The sequence below is a fragment of the Astatotilapia calliptera genome, chromosome 14 (assembly GCF_964374335.1).
Source record: "Astatotilapia calliptera chromosome 14, fAstCal68.1, whole genome shotgun sequence".
In the NCBI taxonomy this organism is placed as follows: domain Eukaryota; kingdom Metazoa; phylum Chordata; class Actinopteri; order Cichliformes; family Cichlidae; genus Astatotilapia; species Astatotilapia calliptera.
Window position 1 is genome coordinate 40,275,705 of NC_137435.1, and position 19,460 is coordinate 40,295,164.

Sequence of the window (19,460 nt, forward strand, 5' to 3'; positions counted from 1 at the left end):
CAATCGGCCACCAGGAGTGAGTCAGTACATACATGGTGCCCAGCCCCAGACACAAAGAACCACCAACACACCAAGTCTGAGGGCATCAGCCACCGGGAGGAAGTGTGGTGAGGGAGATAGGCCTCCATACCTCGGAGAGCCTGAGACCTTCCCAGAGAGGTGGAGTCTAAGACCCGACATATAGACACAGATGAACAGGCACACACAGACGCAAACATGCATTCCCACCTCCATATAGACATAAACAAATACTCGGTACTCACCCGACGTGGAGACAGGCACAAATAGACACTGTACACACAATCACACTCCCCAAACATACATTCATCTCAATCCACCTCACCAGGTACTTCTCAGGAAATGCACTGGTTTCCATGACAGAATCGTGTCTGTTTAATGCTCCATGATGATAACTTTCCTATGAGCGTTTGAAGATCACTGACATCGTGGCTTTTAGCCTCATTGTTTCTGCAAAGAGATTTCTCCAGTCACTGAATCTTTTGATAAAATATACTTTTATGCCTCTAGAGGATGGAATATTTTAAGTTTTTACAACTTTACACTTGGGAACATTATTCTGAAATTGTTGCACAATTTGTTAATGGAGTTTTTTTGCAGATTGATCAACCTCTGCCCACATTTACTCCAGAGCAACTCTGCTTCTCTAAGATGCTCTTTTAAAATCACGTAACTGACCTGTTACTTTTAAAATATCCCTGCAGCTGTTTCTTTTTAGTACCACTTTTTCCAGCCTTCTCTTGCCCCATCCCAACTGTTTTGAAACATATTGCTGCCATCAAATTAAAATGGACTTATTTTTAACGACGTAGTCTCGGTGTAAACATTTGACATGTTTTCTATGTTCTGCTGTGAATAAACTTTGCCATTGACATTTGCAAATCACTGTTTGCTCTTTTAGAATTCACATTTTACACTGGAGTCCAGTATTTTCAGAACTATGTTTGTACAAAGCATAATCTGCTCGCTGTGAACTGTCACAACATCAAACACACGCTAAACCACTTTATATTTAACTACTACAGCAGCGGTCTCCAACCTTTTTTGTGCCACGGACCGGTTTATGCCCGACAATATTTTCACGGACCGGCCTTTAAGGTGTCGCGGATAAATGCAACAAAATAAAACTAGTACCGGTACCGAAAAAAAGAAAATTTATTCATGACGCACGTGAAAAGACCCAGGAAAACCGAGTTAAAGATAAAAACAATAACAAAATAAAGCTGAAAACCGATAAAAACCCTGAAAACCAGACATTTCACACCTGGGCCTCAACTCTCGCGGCCCGGTACCAAACGACTCACGGACCGGTGCCGGTCCGAGGCCCGGGGGTTGGGGACCGCTGTGCTGCACTATACTGAGTCACTTCAAGACCTTCTATACAGTTTTTTATTTGTTAATTATTTACTGTCACTGCTTTATAGTTGTATTTATCAATATCAACAGCTGTAACTTTTAGATTAATCAAGTTCACTTTATCGAGATTCAGCTTCAGTTGTATACTTTCCACTTCACAGCTTCCATCTTATATACTTTAAAAATCACTCAACATTTTTTATTGTCAGTGTCACACAGCTCGTTCTTGTATCTCCACTACTCAATGGTACATAGTAAACACGTATTATAACTTTTCACATTATATGTATCCAGTCACCTAGATATTTTGAAGTCTTTCCACTTGCTGCTATTATGTTTCTTCCATTTGCGCAACATCTCTAAAATTAGAAATATCCTGTCTCAGAGTGACGCTGAAAAACTAGTTCATGCATTTATTACTTCCAGGCTGGACGACTGTAATTCATTATTATCAGGATGTCCAAAAAACTCACTGAAAAGCCTTCAGCTGATCCAAAATGCTGCAGCAAGAGTCCTGACAGGGACTAGAAAGAGAGAGCATATTTCTCCTGTTTTGGCTTCCCTTCATTGGCTTCCTGTTAAATCCAGAATTGAATTCAAAATCCTGCTCCTCACATACAAGGTCTTAAATAATCAGGCCCCATCTTATCTTAATGACCTTGTAGTACCATATCAGCCTATTAGAGCGCTCCGCTCTCGCTCTGCAGGCCTACTTGTTGTTCCTAGAGTATTTAAAAGTAGAATGGGAGGCAGAGCCTTCAGTTTTCAGGCCCCTCTTCTGTGGAACCAGCTTCCAGTTTGGATTCGGGAGACAGACACTATCTCTACTTTCAAGATTAGGCTTCAAACTTTCCTTTTTTCTAAAGCATATAGTTAGGGCTGGACCAGGTGACCCTGAATCCTCCCTTTGTTATGCTGCAATAGACGTAGGCTGCCGGGGGATTCCCATGATGCATTGAGTTTTTCCTTTCCAGTCACCTTTCTCACTCACTATGTATTAATAGACCTCTCTGCATTGAATCATATCTGTTATTAACCTCTGTCTCTCTTCCACAGCATGTCTTTATCCTGTCTTCCTTCTCTCACCCCAACCGGTCGCAGCAGATGGCCCCGCCCCTCCCTGAGCCTGGTTCTGCCGGAGGTTTCTTCCTGTTAAAAGGGAGTTTTTCCTTCCCACTGTCGCCAAAGTGCTTGCTCATAGGGGGTCATATGATTGTTGGGTTTTTCTCTGTATCTATGAAGCGCCTTGAGGCGAATTTTGTTGTGATTTGGCGCTATATAAATAACATTGAATTGAATTGAATTGAATTGAATTGAATTGAATTGAATTGAATTGAATGTTTCAGTCATTAATTGAACTGTCTCAGTGATATGTGGAGTCCAGAAAGTATATTAAGCCAGTGATGAGTTCAATACCATGACTCTCTCTGGTGCCACTTAGTGGATTAAATAGTTCTACCACTTGCTCCATCATCGGTCCGTCCAGAGTAAATTCAATGTCTGGCACAGTAATCATCTCAGGCCAGTCGACCAGCAATCCCAGCTCATCTGTACCATGAGCACCACCAGAATCAGTACTTAAGCCCTGACCAGCAGTGATCTCACTCCCAGTGGCTGTCACACTACCATCAGCTGTCCCACCAACAGTCCCATCAACAGCAGCTGCTCTGGTCTGAAAGATGTCCTGCATGGCAGTTGAGGCTCGGCCCTGTTGCTGGAGGCTGCCTCGGACAAAAATCTGTAATGGGCTCAAGTGTCTCTCTGTCCACAAGCCATGATTGTTCCACTGTTGAGTGAAGTCTTTCAAATCTCTGTTGATCCTTGGGAGATAGATGTAATGGAGAGCCCAAAGGTGCATTTCATTGTCAATGTCAATGATGCCTTCCTCCTCCAGGTGGTGAAATAAATCACAGTACACATTGGTCATTCCTCGCCACAGATCACCCCAGAGCCTCTCAATTCTCTGATTATGGGTACTCCTTCCTCTTAGGGCACTTCCACGATCAATGCCTCTGAAAATGTTCATCATCAGGCAGACAGCATTGTTTTCCCCTCCTCTGTCTGTCCGGACCCTCGAGGGTACACCATAGGATACCACGGCTCTGATGAAACTTGACAAAACGGTACTGCTACGGTTGTTGTTTGAGGCATGAAGGAAGACCACAAGATGACTGTATCCATCAATAGCCCCATGAATGACTACCCTCCACCTAAAACCGTGGTCCATAAGAAGAAAAATCTTATTTCTGCTTTGTTATTGAAACAATGGAAAACACACTCTTAATTGATTTACATGGCACTATTGCATGTCAAGTTTGAATTTTTCTCTGTATGTTGCTTGCGCTCTCTGTGTTCTCTGATCTTCCCCTTTAAACATAACCAGTTGTGTTAGAGGGCTGCCCATCCCAGGGCCTGGCTCTATTGGATGTGTCTTACTGTTCAACAATTATATTTGATGTAATGTTGAATTTCACTTTGGTCAAAATAGGTGTTCAACAAATCCGTGTGGTTGGTTACCTTATCAGCTTGTGATTTCTATCAATGTGCCACAATGAGTTTGGACCTGCAACCTGATATGTTCTCCGTTCTGGTCTCCGCAAGAATGCTCTAAGGGCAGCTGCTCCAGGATTTATCCGTAACATGCTTGCTCGAACCCTCCTTCGCTGTACACGTAGTCCACGTACTCGCAGGGAGGCTCTGACAGCCTCAGGACCAATTTGTTCATTGCCAGCGACAATGTCTTGCACATGTTCATCCAGCGCACTGTCAGTCAGTTCCGCATACATTGATGCAGGTGAAATGATACTGTCTGAAATCAGACAAAAAAACATGAGTATTTTATCACTGCCATAACAACACACTTCATTACTTGACTAGTGGTGCACATTCAAATATACTCATTTTTACAATCTCACAATACCATTTCATTTGAATAAACAGTGAGTGTGTGTCACAAAGAACTGAAAGTCACACTGGTTTCAAAAGTCACTGACCGCAGACGTCTTCGAATTGTACGAAGTGAAACATTCAAAATATCAGCCTTCTGAGGTGCAGTGAATCCACATGACTTCAGGAATGAAAGCTGTTCCCGAGTGATAAGGTAAAGGGATCTACCTCTCTGTGGAAAACCACTGGTGCCTGGTACCCAAAACAGCCTGAAAATATATCAGCGTTTGGTGTATTTGGAAAATAGGTTAAGACAGAGTCATAATTTATTTCACACTTTTGATGAGTCAAGGAATCGACACAATATGTGCTTACCATGTTGGCCATGCTGAGTAAACAGTTCGACCTCCTGAATCAATTCAGCCAAGTCACGCAGAAGTTGATCTGCTGCAGTTACATTGATCAGTCTTCCTCTTGCCCACCGAAGGCTTCTCTGCATTGTCTCCAACCTCAAAGATATCAAAAAATTACTTCTTAATTCTCTTCTTCTTTAGCTCTCAGCGAAAGCGGTCGCACTTTTCTCCTCTCCTCCTCACCCTTATCTTTCCTGCTTAGCCTCTATGTCCTTGTCTTGTATTGTGTGCATTACTTTCCCTGGAATAGCCTCACACGGTCGTTCTCTAAAACCTAAAAGAGAATTATGGATTTGATCAACTGGTCTCTGAATGCTATTGACACCCTTTTCTCAACGAGAAGTCTGGGCTCGGGAGAGCCTGAGTGCCCTGGAGGGACTTTCCCTGCCGGATACACGATGGACGGGTGGCAGAACTGGAGGGTCGTGTGCCTGGCGGGACTGTCGATCGAGGACGCTGAAGATATCTATCTATTCGGAACCGTGATAACAGGGTTCATGCTGATCGGAGTTGGCTTAGCCCTGGTTTATCGGAGAAATAAGAGAGCGGAACCGGCTGTTCAAACCCCCCCAAGGCTGCCCGCTGGAATCGAAATGGAACGAGGCGCGACCTCTCACAACGAACGTAATATGGTCAACACCTTGGAGACGCTTGCATCGGCTGTGAAGGCTCAAAACAACACCATTGAGCGTATGAGGGGAAACATCAGAGAGAGGCCTGCTCAAAATGAGACCCTTGAGCGACAGTTGGAAAACATCGTGAAATGGATCACTGCAGCTGTGAGGTCTCAGAATCAAAAGAACGACAACACCATGGAACAGAAGTTTGATACCATCATGGGGAGGCTCGCGACTCTCCAACGGGAGATCGAGAGGCCAGTGTCGGAGTGTTAGGGCAGCCTGAAAATTCTCCTGGGCTGCTCGCATGGAAATTAACAAAATCAACATGAACATTGCGGACCCCCATAACGCGCCAGCTGCAGGCCCAAGGCTGGAGCCGAACAATCACTCCCTGATAACGACTGTGTTACGGCTATTCTTCCCATCCCATGAAGGCCACCTGGATTGGCTGGAGGACTGTTTACTTAGCCTGATAGAGCGAAGGACACTGTCTCCGCTGAACTATGGACACGCATACACACACACTTACACTGATAGGCACTCACTCATCCCCCCTCCCCTTCCAACGCCTTCGATGCTTGTTTCCTGCGGGGGAACACGGCGGGCTGTGTGCTGCGCTGGAATGGTAGCGCTGTGCAGGGCGGCTGCTGTGTTCGCTTCGGATTACTCCTCACCCCCACCCACCCCTGTGGCTTGTCATGTCTTCACAATGTTGTGCTGTGGACATTTATGTGCTTTTGTGCAGAGGAGTTTTTTGTTTCCTGTTCTCATGCTGTCCTACCATGGAAGCACAGCATGAGTAGGGGTCTCTTTTTTCCTCTTGTACTTTCCCCATTGTAGTGTACATTTCAATGTTTTTTTCTCTGATTCACCCATGTTTTGTTTTTTTTTTTTCTTCCTGTCCCGTTTGGCTCTTTTGCCATCAGAATTGTTGTCTAAAGGCAAAGAAAGATGCCCAACGGATTTACTTTACCAAACTGACCATCCCAGCCTTGCCGTAATGGTCCATTTGATTCACCTTTTATTGTTTATTTTATTTTCACTTACTGAATACGGGACAGACTTGACTGGGGGAAAGAAGGGGAGAAAGAAAGAGGGAAAGAGAAACAGCTGAGAAGAGGGACGGGGGAGAAGGGCAAAAGACAAAAACCAACAGAACGAGCAGAGAAAAAAAAATGCATATATCAATCACCTGGATCACCTGCTGAGAAAGAAAAAAGAAAGCAAGCAGAAGAGAACAAGAGTAATAGAATAAACAACATCACAATGATATATGGGAATATGACAGTAAATACTAAATGTTAAACATTATTGTGCAGCACATAAGATCAACAGAACACAGTGTGCTTTGAGGTAGGAGCCAAAAAGGGTGTAGTTTGTGGGTGTGATCACCCGTGTGTACACCTGTGAGCATGGACGCGCTTGTTTTTTGTTTTTTTAAAAGGTTCCTTCATGTAATAATCTGCTAGAGGGTGTGGGGGGGCCACAGCCCCGTCCTCCAGGGCGTGAAGCAGGTGTGGAGGAGATCAAAACTCCAGACATCCAGAGGCCCCCAGAACACAAGAGACCAAGGAAGACCAACAGAGGGGCAGCCGCGCCACTGTCCCGGAAAGAGCTGAGGAGAGTCCCAGATGAGGGCTCACTCAGCAGCCGCGGAGCAGAAGCCAGGGGGAGTTGCAGTGACGCGCCCGTGAGCTCCGCCGGCAGCCAGCTGCGCCTGAGTGACCGAGCCCCAGGCCGAGAGGCCGGGGGCACCCCACCTCCGAAGTGGCCCGAGCGAGCCCCAGGTCCCAGGCCCCGATAAGCGGCCGCCAAGGAGTGAGCCGGTGTGTACCTGGACGCCCATCCCCGGACACAAAGAACCACCAACGCACCGATGTCTGAGGGGGTCCGCCACTGGCAGGGGAAGTGGTGGTAGGGGGAGATAGGCCTCCAAACCTTGGAGGGCCTGAGATGTCCCCAGAGAGGTGACGTATGATACCCAACCTGACATATAGACACAGACATACAGGCACACACAGATACAAACATCCATTCCCACCCTCATGCTCTCATATGCACTCACTCCACACTCAACCAACGTGGAGACAGACATAAAGAGACGTTGTACACACGATCACACTCCCCAAGCGTACTCTACAAACCGGGTATAGGTACCTTTGCCCCTGGAGGGGGAACTGCACCCAGACCCAGGTGGTGTTACCCTTTTCCCTGCGGTGGGGGGAGGCAGACCGCCCCGACTCCGCAGCAGCAGGAAGGCTCCACACTCCAGACTGCAGTCGGACGGCCAACTCCTCCTCCTAGTCTTAGCCCCCCTGCTCCAGCAGGTCGCAGAGAACGGGGGTGAGAGAAGACTCCGAACCTCCCTCCACCCGCTCATTGTAATGTTGATGCATGTGTGTTCTAAGGTGCATTTAAAACCCAGGAGGGCATGGAGCTACCTGCCAGAGAGCAGCAGGTAAGCGCATGGTCCCTCCTGCTAGCCCTCAATGTCTACATGTATTTAAAATTGAGAGGTGGGCAATGATGCCAGGGGTGGGGTGTACACCCTGATGGTACTTTGGATTCCGTGTATCGTGCCCACCCCCAAGATCCTATATGTATGTGTAATGAGAGTGTGAGTAATGTGAATGTCTAAGTTGTGGGATAAAATTGAGGCAGAGGCAGCCAGAAGGGGACAGAGGGGGGGGGTAGCCTCCTCTGCACCCTGGTGACATACCCCTACTCCAAGGCCCTGCATGTGTGGGTGGTTGTGGTGGAGCGGGAAGAGGGAGGCAGCTGGAGATGGGGAGGGAAGGAAGGGAGGGGCAAGTGACCCCTCCCTGGGGCCAGCTCCCCCGCTGACCCCAGTAGGCACCCCCATACTCCGCGACCCGCCAGGGAAAGGGGGCCCAGGCCCATCCAGACCGGGCCCAGTGCAGCAGCGCCGCCCGGCCCCACAGAGCCCGGGACAGTCCACCCAACCCCACCACAGAGAAAACTGCACCCACCCCACCATCCACTCTTCTTCCAGACTACATAAGACAATAAACACCCAGGCTGAGATCTTCCTCCACCTCTCCTGTATCTCCCCCTCCTGCAGAGGCAGCTCCTGAGGAGAGGAAAGCTCCTGCAAGATGTGACAATCTCCCCCACCAGTTGAAGAGCCCCCCAGGTGGCTCGACGCACCGGCGGCACCCTGCTCCAGGGCTGGGCCCCCATGCACCCACCCGCCCACAACCCCGGCAACACACCAACCAGGACCCAAGCCCCCGTGGCCCGGTCCGGGTCCCAGCCCAGAGACGGAGCGCCCCCAGAACCTCACGCCCATCCCGGACCCACCCAGGGGCAGCCAGGCTACCAGGTCAGTAACCCACGTCCGTCAGCACAGACCCTCCCCTAGCCCCGCTACACGCAGCCGCGAGGAAACAGTCACCGGAGAGCCAACAGAGCCCCTAACCGGACATGACCGCTACCCCGGGTTGAGCCCCCCAAGGAAGATGCCTCCGGGGAACCCCCCGACGCCCTAAGCCTGTCCCTACCCCCACACCAATCACAACAGTGAAGGCGGGACCAAACTATGACCCCCCACCCCCACTAGGTGATGGAGCTGATCAAAGGAGCCCAGAGCAATTGATCTGATGTGGTGGCAGAGGCTGTATCGAGACTAATGTAATCTAATAGATAATTTCTATATTGGTTAGAATTAAGATTATTTTTATTTTTCCAGTTCATGAGGACTGTTTTCTTGGCTATGCATAGGGCAGTGAAAACCATATGGGCGATATTCTTTTCTGAAGTGACATTATCTAAGCTGCCCAACAAACACACTAAGGGGGAAGTTGGAATGTTACATTTCAGACACTTCGATAAGTCTTCACATATCTCGCGCCAAAACTTCTGAACTGGTGGACAGAACCAAAGAGCGTGGATATAATTGTCCGGTGAATTGGTTTGGCAGTGTGAGCAGTTGTTGGTAGACGTAAAGCCCATCTTGAACATCCGATGACCTGTATAGTGCACTCTATGTAATATTTTGTATTGAATTAATTGAAGACTGGGATTTCTAATTAGATGAAAGGTTTTTAAGCAAATCTGAGACCAGAAGTTTAGGTCTAAGTTAACTGATAAATCCGCTTCCCATTTTGCAATAGGAAGTGATATTGATTCATCTGTTTTAGAAAGCATTCTGTATATTTTGGATAGTAATTTGGGGGGTTTAAGAGTAAGAAATTGACCCACACGTGGTGGTGTTTGTAGTTCAACTTGACCCGGTTTAAATTTCTTTTTTACTATGGATTTAATTTGTTGATATTCTAAAAATCTTTTCTTGTTGATCCCATATTGTGTAACTAGTCCGTCAAATGAAATAAATTCTGTTCCTTCTAGTATATGTTCTAAATATTTAATTCCTTTATCACTCCAATCTGAAAAGTTTATCATATTATTGTTTTGTAATATGTCAGGGTTGTTCCAGATAGGTGTACGTTTGCATGGGATTAATGAAGACGCCGTCAATTTTAGAAACTCCCACCATGCTGTCAGAGAAGAGCTGATGTTGATGCTTTTAAAGCATTCATGTCGTTGGATGTTTGAGCTGATAAATGGTAGGTCTGAGATCTCTAGATTATTGCAGAGTGCTTGTTCTACATCTAGCCAAGGTTCATCTAAGAGGGTATGTTTTAGCCATCCTGAGATAAACTGAAGCCTGTTGGCTAAGAAGTAGTGCTGAAAGTTAAGCAGTTCTAGTCCTCCTTTATCCTTGGTCTTTTGTAGTGTTTTTAAGCTTATACGTGGGGGTTTATTTTTCCAAAGGAATTTGGACATACATGAATCTAGAGATCTGAACCAATCTTGTGGCGGTTTAGTTGGGATCATTGAGAATAAATAATTTATTTTTGGTAAGACCATCATTTTTATAGCGGCAACCCTTCCCATGAGTGATATGGGTAGACATTTCCATCTAGCCAGATCACCTTCTACCTTCTTTAAAAGTGGGATATGGTTTAATTTAGTTAGATCTGCAAGCTTGGGAGAAACATTAATACCTAAATATTTTATATTTCCCGATTGCAGTGGTGTAGAAGAGGAATTATGGAAGGAGCAATTAATCGGTAGAACTGTAGATTTTGACCAGTTAATTGAGTAATCTGATATTCTTGCAAAAGAGTTTATCAATTCAATCACCCCGGAGATATTGGTTTGTGAGTTTTGGAGAAAGAGTAACACATCATCCGCATAAAGGCTGATTTTATGTTCCACGTTCTTGCATTTTATGCCCTTAATTACTGAATTCTGTCTAATTGCTGCTGCTAGTGGTTCAATAAAAATTGCAAATAGTGAAGGGGAGAGTGGGCATCCCTGCCTGGTGCCCCTCAAGAGACAGAAGCTGGAGGATGTCTGGTCATTTGTTCTAACACAAGCTGTTGGGGAATTATATAATATTTTTAACCAGTTTATGAAAGAGGATCCAAAACCAAATTCACCCATGTAATGTTTGTGCTATATGTGTAAGGTCGGGGGGGGGGGGTCCCATTTCACTGCAGGGCAACCTGCATGTGACGAATAAAGCTTTGATTGATTGATAATTCATGTTATATTTTCAGGCCATATTCCCCTTAAACATTTTATGCAAGTTTAAATGTTAAATGTTTTTGATCTTGCTTTGATCATACCTCCTTAACGCTAACTGTAGCACATCTGGCCCAACGTCGTCCATCAGCAGCCACCGTGTACAGTCATTAAGAATGTTCTTGAAAATCCTCCAGACCATACTTTGTAATGGTCTGGTTGAGTCACAACTATTTTTCCACAGTGCCTGCTCTACTTCATCACTCCTCTGAGGATCACCACCTGAGACAAATCAAGCCAGCTGTATTTAAGACCACCGTTCACAACCAGTCTTTGCCATATTATCTGTTAACCTATGTTAGTTATTGGTCTCACGTTGCTCAAAGCTCTAGTACTTACCTCTCTGTTCATGCAGTACCTGTAGAGGCTATGTCTACACTTGAAGCCACTGAAGTGTTTGATGGCAGGGATGAGGCAATGTAACTGTTATGAATTAAACTTGTAACAACTCAAGCTATGCTTGTGTTGTACGGTTAAGATTGTTTTTGTATTCATCAGTTTTATTTGCTTCTCTTCATCCAATGTCATTTATCATAACAGTGCAGAGTTTACAAACGGTTTGCTTGTTCTGACCAAAAACACCTGGCCTGAGTTACGTTTATCTTAAATACATTTCCATAAACACACCATACGTAAAAACACAAAAGGTGACCCGTAGCGGCACACGTAAGGTAACAACACAAAAATGTCACAGTGCCGCTCCACCATCAACTCTCACACCACTGTTTCACTTGCCAAGCTCCAGCGGCCACAGATCATGTTACTGTTCCCTCGAGTATGAACTACCGTAGTCCATGTTCAAAGCATTTTGCTCCTAGTTGTAGAACTCAAAGTTAACGTTCACACATTCTAGCCTTGTTTTTAATTTTACCTTTTGCATCACATACACATACTTGTCTGTTTTTTCTATTTTATTACTATATTTATATTTCTATTGTACAGCACTTTGGTCTACCAGGTGTGTTTTTAAAGTGCTATATAAATAAATGATGATGATGATGATGATGTAAAGAACGTTTTCTGTTAACTTCACTCTGAGCCTGCGCTCGAATCTGCTCCTGAGTACACTTCATGTTTCTCGTTGTTTAAGGAAGAGAGTTCGATTATAGTCTTAGTCATTCACAGTGATACGATAGTTGTAGGACATACCCTGCTTGCTGGTGTTTTTTCATAGACAAACTTGGACTGTACTAGAAATCTATACATTACTGTGATCCTGCAAAGACAAAAATGTAAATTATTACTTTCAACAGGTTTATGTATTTAAATAAATCAAAAATTCCATGTTAGTCTTCTGAAAATTGTGACTGAGCACTTTTGGAAACACTCTGTCATCACTGTGAACAGTTACAGAATACATCTGAAATAAATGTCAGATTCTAACAGGTTATAGTTCTGTTAATAGAGCTTTTGAATCTACGTTTCATACATATTCCTATCTTTAATAACAGTATGTCAACGATGTCAACCAATATTTTCATATTTCAAACACACACCCAAATTAAAAATTTGAATCTCCGCATCTTCTACACTGCATATCTGAAAAATCAGTTTTGATAATGTTACAATTGCATTGTCAAATGTTATTCATCTTTGTTTATTTTAAATGCTGTCATTAGTTTTTATTTTTTTATTATGGTATGGGTGCCGACTGGCTTAGAAATGCAATTCAATGTTATTTATATAGCGCCAAATCACAACAAAAGTCGCCTCAAGGCGCTTCATAGATACAGAGAAAAACCCAACAATCATATGAGCCCCTATGAGCAAGCACTTTGGCGACAGTGGGAAGGAAAAACTCCCTTTTAACAGGAAGAAACCTCCGGCAGAACCAGGCTCAGGGAGGGGCGGAGCCATCTGCTGTGATTGGTTGGGGTGAGAGAAGGAAGACAGGATAAAGACATGCTGTGGAAGAGAGACAGAGGTTAATAACAGATATGATTCAATGCAGAGAGGTCTGTTAACACATAGTGAGCGAGAAAGGTGACTGGAAAGGAAAAACTCAATGCATCATGGGAATCCCCCGGCAGCCTACGTCTATTGCAGCATAACTAAGGGAGGATTCAGGGTCACCTGGTCCAGCCCTAACTATATGCTTTAGCAAAAAGGAAAGTTTGAAGCCTAATCTTGAAAGTAGAGATAGTGTCTGTCTCCTGAATCCAAACTGGAAGCTGGTTCCACAGAAGAGGGGCCTGAAAACTGAAGGCTCTGCCTCCCATTCTACTTTTAAATACTCTAGGAACAACAAGTATTTAAAAAACGCAGTCTTTTGTGTCCTGACACTATTTTACTTCACAATCCACTCCCAGTTTTGGTTCATCTCCACTTTTCCCCCTGTCATCCACAGCCCAAATTACTGTATGATTCAGAGAAAATTAACAACAAAATTTACCCAATATACAGTACTGTACTTCTAATATCCTCATCTTTGAGCTCAGATTACAGGAAAACTCGAAGAGGTGACGCAGATATTTCACTGGATTGTGAATCTGGGCCATCGCCACTCTTCACCCTGTGATCCACAGCCAAATATACGGTACGGTTTCTGAGATTGCTGTGTTGACAGAGTATGACAAAGGCTAAGAAAATATACTGCCTAAAATAATATCAAATTTAAACAACAAATTACAAAATTGCCACATCTGCTGTTATTGCCATGTGTTCGATTGAGCATTATTTAGTCATAGAAAATACATATCATTGAAATATCATCAGTAAAAGAAATACTCACTTTGTAAGACATGTCAGCAAATTCAGTTAATAAATATTGTATCAAGTCTGTACAGATGTTTGAAGGCATAAAGCAAAGCATGTTTGTTTCTTATGGCTTACAAATGTGTTTGTCTTTAACATAATTTACATTTCATTTATACAGTTTCACAGACGAAACAATAAAAGAGGTTTCCTGAACTGTTCTTCATGGCCCAAATTTTGAATCCTTTTGAGGGTGATGCATTATCCATGATGGTGGGCAATTTGTTCATCGATCTCTGACCCTTGCTGACTCTGACGCCTCCTAATTCTGCTTCCAGCCTTGCTGATTTATTTGTTCTTCCTTTTGGCATCCCTGTCACTGATGCTGTCACCAGTTGTACACAACATCTCCGTTTGTCCACCAGTCTAATCTGTAATTCAGGTGAACCCAGAATTACATGTAACTTTGTAATGTTTCAAAAATACACACTATATGTTGATGGGCATTGTCACACTTTTCTTTCCTTTATAAGTAAGAATCTCTGTGGTTTTAATGACAATTCATATACAGATTGTGGAGGACATTTAATTCAACACTCAAAGTTCATCAGCAGACTGTAGTACAATTTCAGCTCAGTCATAATAACTATGTGAATAAATAAGACACAGATATGTAATGTGAGAATGATATTGTGAAATAATGGAACGCATTTTGAAAAAAATGCTCATTATTGTGAAATATTATTTCATGGTCATTATTTTTCACAATAACAGAGATTCCTGAGGCATTTTATTTATTTCCAGCCGTTTTTATTCCAAAATGACCTTTTTTCAAAGTTAGTCTTTATTTCAAAATCCTGTTTTTCCCGATGGCCTATTGACTATGTGCACGTTAGCATATGCTACGTCCGGTGCGGAAACTCCTGTGGGGAGCTGTGTTTCCGGTGTCCTATTCGCGCCTTGTTTACGGTCCAAAACAAGTTAAGCAAATGAATGAATCAAGCGGCGATTTACATTTCTATAGATGTCTCGGGCATTTACCCAATATATCTGTAAATGATGTTCATCGACTTGTCGATATTTTTCCCCGTGCCTCAGAGGAAAAGAGAAAAGGGATTCAAATGTTATATTTCTCAGCTGTCCCTCGTTTATCGCGGGTGTTATGTTCTAAAAATAACCAGTGAGAGGTGAAATCAAGGAGCCAATTTTGTTTTTTGACGGTGCAAAACGTTTGGTGGACATCGTGGACATACAGCACTGCACTGCAGAGTCACACTGCTAGCATCGATGCAGCAATTCTGTACTGTACAGGAGAGACGTCACGGAGGAGATCGTCTGCAGCGATCAGGACGCAGGACACAATGTGACGTAAAAAAATAAGCAAACTTGCACTAAAAAAATCTGCGAAACAGCGAGGTGAAAGGTGAACCGCGTTATAGCGAGGGACCGCTGTAATTTTGAAGGTAAGTCACAACATACCCTTAGTAAATACTCATGTATAGAAACCGTTACAAGCAATCATTCATTTTTTGTGTGGCTTTTTTCACGGTTTGTTAACATGCTGTGTAGGTGTGTACTGGACTAGCTGATCTCGACATAACGGGGAAACATCTGGTTTGACTGATCTTCACCTGTAGTTTGAATGCTGAACATTTGCCTGTTTAGATCATGAGACCAGTCACTATACAGAGATGTGCTTCTGAATGTGGACGATGTGTCTTCTGCTGCAGTGATGCAGTTCTGCTTGTGTTGAGTGATGTAAACAACTGATCGATCTAAACGCTTTAAACGTCAAAATTGATCATTAGATTTTTTTATGACACAGCAGCGGTGAGTGTTCCCACCTTCTGCTCTTTGTAACTTAACGCCATCTTTCCGTTTTCGAGTTTTGGACATGATGTTGGAGGATATCTTCACAGTAGCGATTGACCGCAAAGTAAAGCTACCGGAAATGTACAACCCCACATCCGGTCTCAAACCAGGAAGTTAGCATTTTCTCGTGCACAGGGTCAATTCAGGGTCTGCACGCTTGAAGTACGCATTTTAAGTACGATTACGTCACCGCCATGCGACGACGGCTGTCCCAATTCGAAATGTACTCCAAATGCGTCGTCGATTTCCTCAAATATCAAGTGTGGTCCGGTGCACGCTTCGTGGTCCCATATATCCCACAATTCATAGCGCGGCGGTAGGTGTGGATAATTTTGCCGCAAAATACGGCAGAAGGGAGCGGCCGAAGAGTGAACTGTCAAAAGTAAGTACTGAATATTATGTCACTTATTTATGAGCGAATGTTGAATAATGAAGAACATTAAAACATTACTGTTGGCCACATGTCGGCAAAGTCATGTGACATTAGTGACGTTTGTACTAACTTGGTTTTAAAGCCTTTACTTTAAAATATACGTCGTTCAATAGTCGACCTTCATCTTACAGAGAATCTGATGATTTCATGGATAATTAAAGTCAGTCATATATCCACAAACACAACAAGCTGAAAGTCAGTGATGCTGCTCGGTTTGCAGTCCTGAACATCACAGCACAAGCAGGATTCACTGCACTGTTAATGTGAGCTGTGTTATATTGCTGCCTCTGTTCGGTGGTGTCGAGCCAAACGCACTTTAACGTGTGTTTGAACGAGCTGACGGTTCACTCGTTAAGCTGAAAGAAAGATGCTTTAATCACAGCAGTCACACACGTGTCCACTGCACCATCTGGAACTCTTCTTGTTTACACTCGTAATAACACAAACACTAAATCCTGCTTCTCTGTGCTGTTGTGTAGCAGTGTGTACACCTGAGACTGTCACCTGTCTGTCTGTCCTGCACTCTCTCTCTGTTTCTTTCTCTCTGATTGTGGAATAAAAGTATGAACATGTGTTTATAAGTTACACTTGTGTTTGAATCCTGCAGCTTATCACACATTTGATTTCCATGTGTGACGACTGCAAGTGTCCAGAGTGAGGACAGACTGAGGGAGCCACTGCTGCACATCATCTGTGAGGCTTTGCAGCCCTGATGATCCACCAGGACAAACTCAGCAGTGTGTGAGGAAGAGGAGGGGGAAGAGCCAGCAGCAGCTGACAGATGGAGAGAATAGACAGACTGTTCCCTGTTTGTGAAGGACTGCTAGGAAAGTTTAACATAACTGTCTGTGCTGAATCAGTCTTATTAGGTAATGTTCAAATAATGTGATCATCCCAGTGTTTCCAGTGTGGGAGAAAGTACTCAGGGCCTTCAAGTTACACACTATGAAAGGCAGCAACAAGTTTAATGTTCAGAAACCTAAAGTCTGTATCAGCAGCAGAATGGAGCTAAAATAAATGTTGGTTCCAGTTCTATGAAGCTTTGAGTATTTTGGATCAGTAGCTGCTGTGTTTGTTGCATCATATTGCTGTAACTGTTTATATGCTTTATATATTCTGAGCTAAGTTGATCTATAGTGTTACATCATATTCTATAAGGATGTTATGTGTTTGTAGACTTTCTGCCCAGTTTGACCCATTTAGCAGACGTCAGCCTGTTTAAGGCTCTGATATCTATTCTGTGTGACTTACAGCAGTTATGACATAGTCTGATTTTCTCACCCAATAAAGGAATATTTCATATATCAGTCTACTCTTCATTTTATCAGAAACAGTTTTCATGGCTCGTACATTTTCCTTTTTACACATGTAGTGCGCGTACTTCAAGCGTGCAGATCCTGAATTGGGACACAGCCATTAATTAGCATGCTATCCTCTCTCACGTGGTGGTAGAGCTATGTAGACACATGCAACGAAGTTTTCCAGCTGTGGGAAGGAGTGACACTGCAAGATGCGTTTTCCTGCAAGTTAATGCGACCAATGAGGTATGTAATTTGTATTTTATATGTTGTGGTAGAAAAATAAGATGTTTGTTTGTGACAGAACTGGCAAGTTTATGGTAGTAATTTGTTAACATTTTGCAAAGGTCAAATTGTGAGTGTTTTTATGTTGTTTAATAATGTGCTTAATTGTTTATTCTCTATGAGAACAATTTACTGTGGAAATTGATTATTTTATGTTGTTTGTACAGTTCTCACGGCATCGTTGGTGGCACCTGTGTGCAATAAATGCCAGTAAAAATCAAGAACGCCTTGTGTCCGTTTTTCCACTTGGAGGGAGTTACACTGTGCTTAGTCTTCTCTGCCCGTATGTCCCTCTGTTTGTCCATGGTGTCTTGTCTGGGCCTGTTTTATTCTGAGGGTCCTTGTCTCATGTGGGTGTGTTCAATTTACGTTTCCCCTGACTCGTCAGCTGTGATTTCTCCCAGGTGTGTTCCCCTCCTGTCTCTCATCCCTTGATTACTGCCCTGTGTTTCCTTTGTTCTCTGTCACCTCGTCAATGTCTACTCACCCTCAGTTTCCGCTGTGTGTTCTGTTACCTATTTTTGCCTGCCTGTTAGTTTATATTTTCCAGTTTAGTTAGTCTTCTGTTTGATCAGCAGTCTGCAAACAAGCAATTTATTCTGAGTTTACTTTTGCCTCCGTGAGTCCTGCATTTTGGGTCCTTCCTCTCTGCCTGCCTGCACACAGCCATGGCAGAACGACACGACCATAACCTGGACCCAGCGGGCTCGTCCCGGGAGAGCGATCTCGCCCGCATCATGAGCTTGGTGAAGCGGATTTCCCACACAGAGGATACTAAGGCGATGGCAATTGGGATAAATGCTATCAAAGCAATCCTCGAGAGGAATCCACATTTCTGCCAACTCAGGGGGTTCATGCTGAAGCACCCCCAAAATAAATCAAAGCACCCCCACAGATTTCTTACTTTTTTTTTTACTTTTGTTGGACAATATTTGCTGTTTGTGTGACACACTACTAAAAATATAAAAACCATACAGTACTTGGTTGAGACGTAACATTTTAACAACAAAAGTATAGATACCCCCCCTCCTCCCTCCCAAAATGGTTTGTTCCAGCTCTCCCCTGCTCTGGCTCTAGCGCTGTTGCTGCCAGAGCGATGGTGGCTGAGACGCCGCTGAGCGGAGGTGTAAGAGCCTGGCTTAAAACAGGACATATTAGCTGCATTTAACCTTCAGTTACTCTTTATATAGTTGGTAGGAGTCAGACCATGTTTCTTTTTAGCTGAAAAACATTACACCAGGTAACCTGCAGTGTTGAAAACGTGTTTTCTGACGATGTTTGCTGCCCTACAATCCGTCCTGCTCTGTAGTCAAATCAGCAACATTTCATTGTCCTGTTGCTCCCATTGAAATGCATGCAGCCTATTTAAAATCTAAAACTTATAATTGTCCGTAGCCTGCTGTTGTTACCACTGTCCTGTTTGAAATGGATACTAACTGACTGAATGCCCATTAACCTTATAACTGTTGTGTGTGTGTGTGTGTGTGTGTGTGTGTGTGTGTGTGTGTGTGTGTGTGTGTGTGTGTGTGTGTGTGTGTGTGTGTGTGTGTACAGAGAGACAGCCAGGTTCATAATGGATGTGTTTCAATATTTATCTTTTATTAGATGTTCATGTGGTTTGGTTATTTGCCTTTTGGTTGAAAGTACACTGAGAGGACTTTTTCATTAGTGATCTTAATAGTATTTTTTTCATATTAATGTAATTTTTCATCTAATTGAATCTATTTGTGTGTGATTGTCAGTCCAAAGAGGGAACGTGAGGAGAAAGTACGAGGTCAGGAAGAACCAGGTAAGCAAACAGACAGGGAGCAGTGACAGGCAGAAACTGTTAAACTGACAAAGAGAAAAAACCTGATTTTACTCACAGTCTGGAAGTTGTGTCCTCCCTGTATTAAAGCTGCTAAACAGAATCTGCTAAACAAACTGGGCTGAAACATTTTGACCCTCTTTAACAACATCCCAACATAACATTATC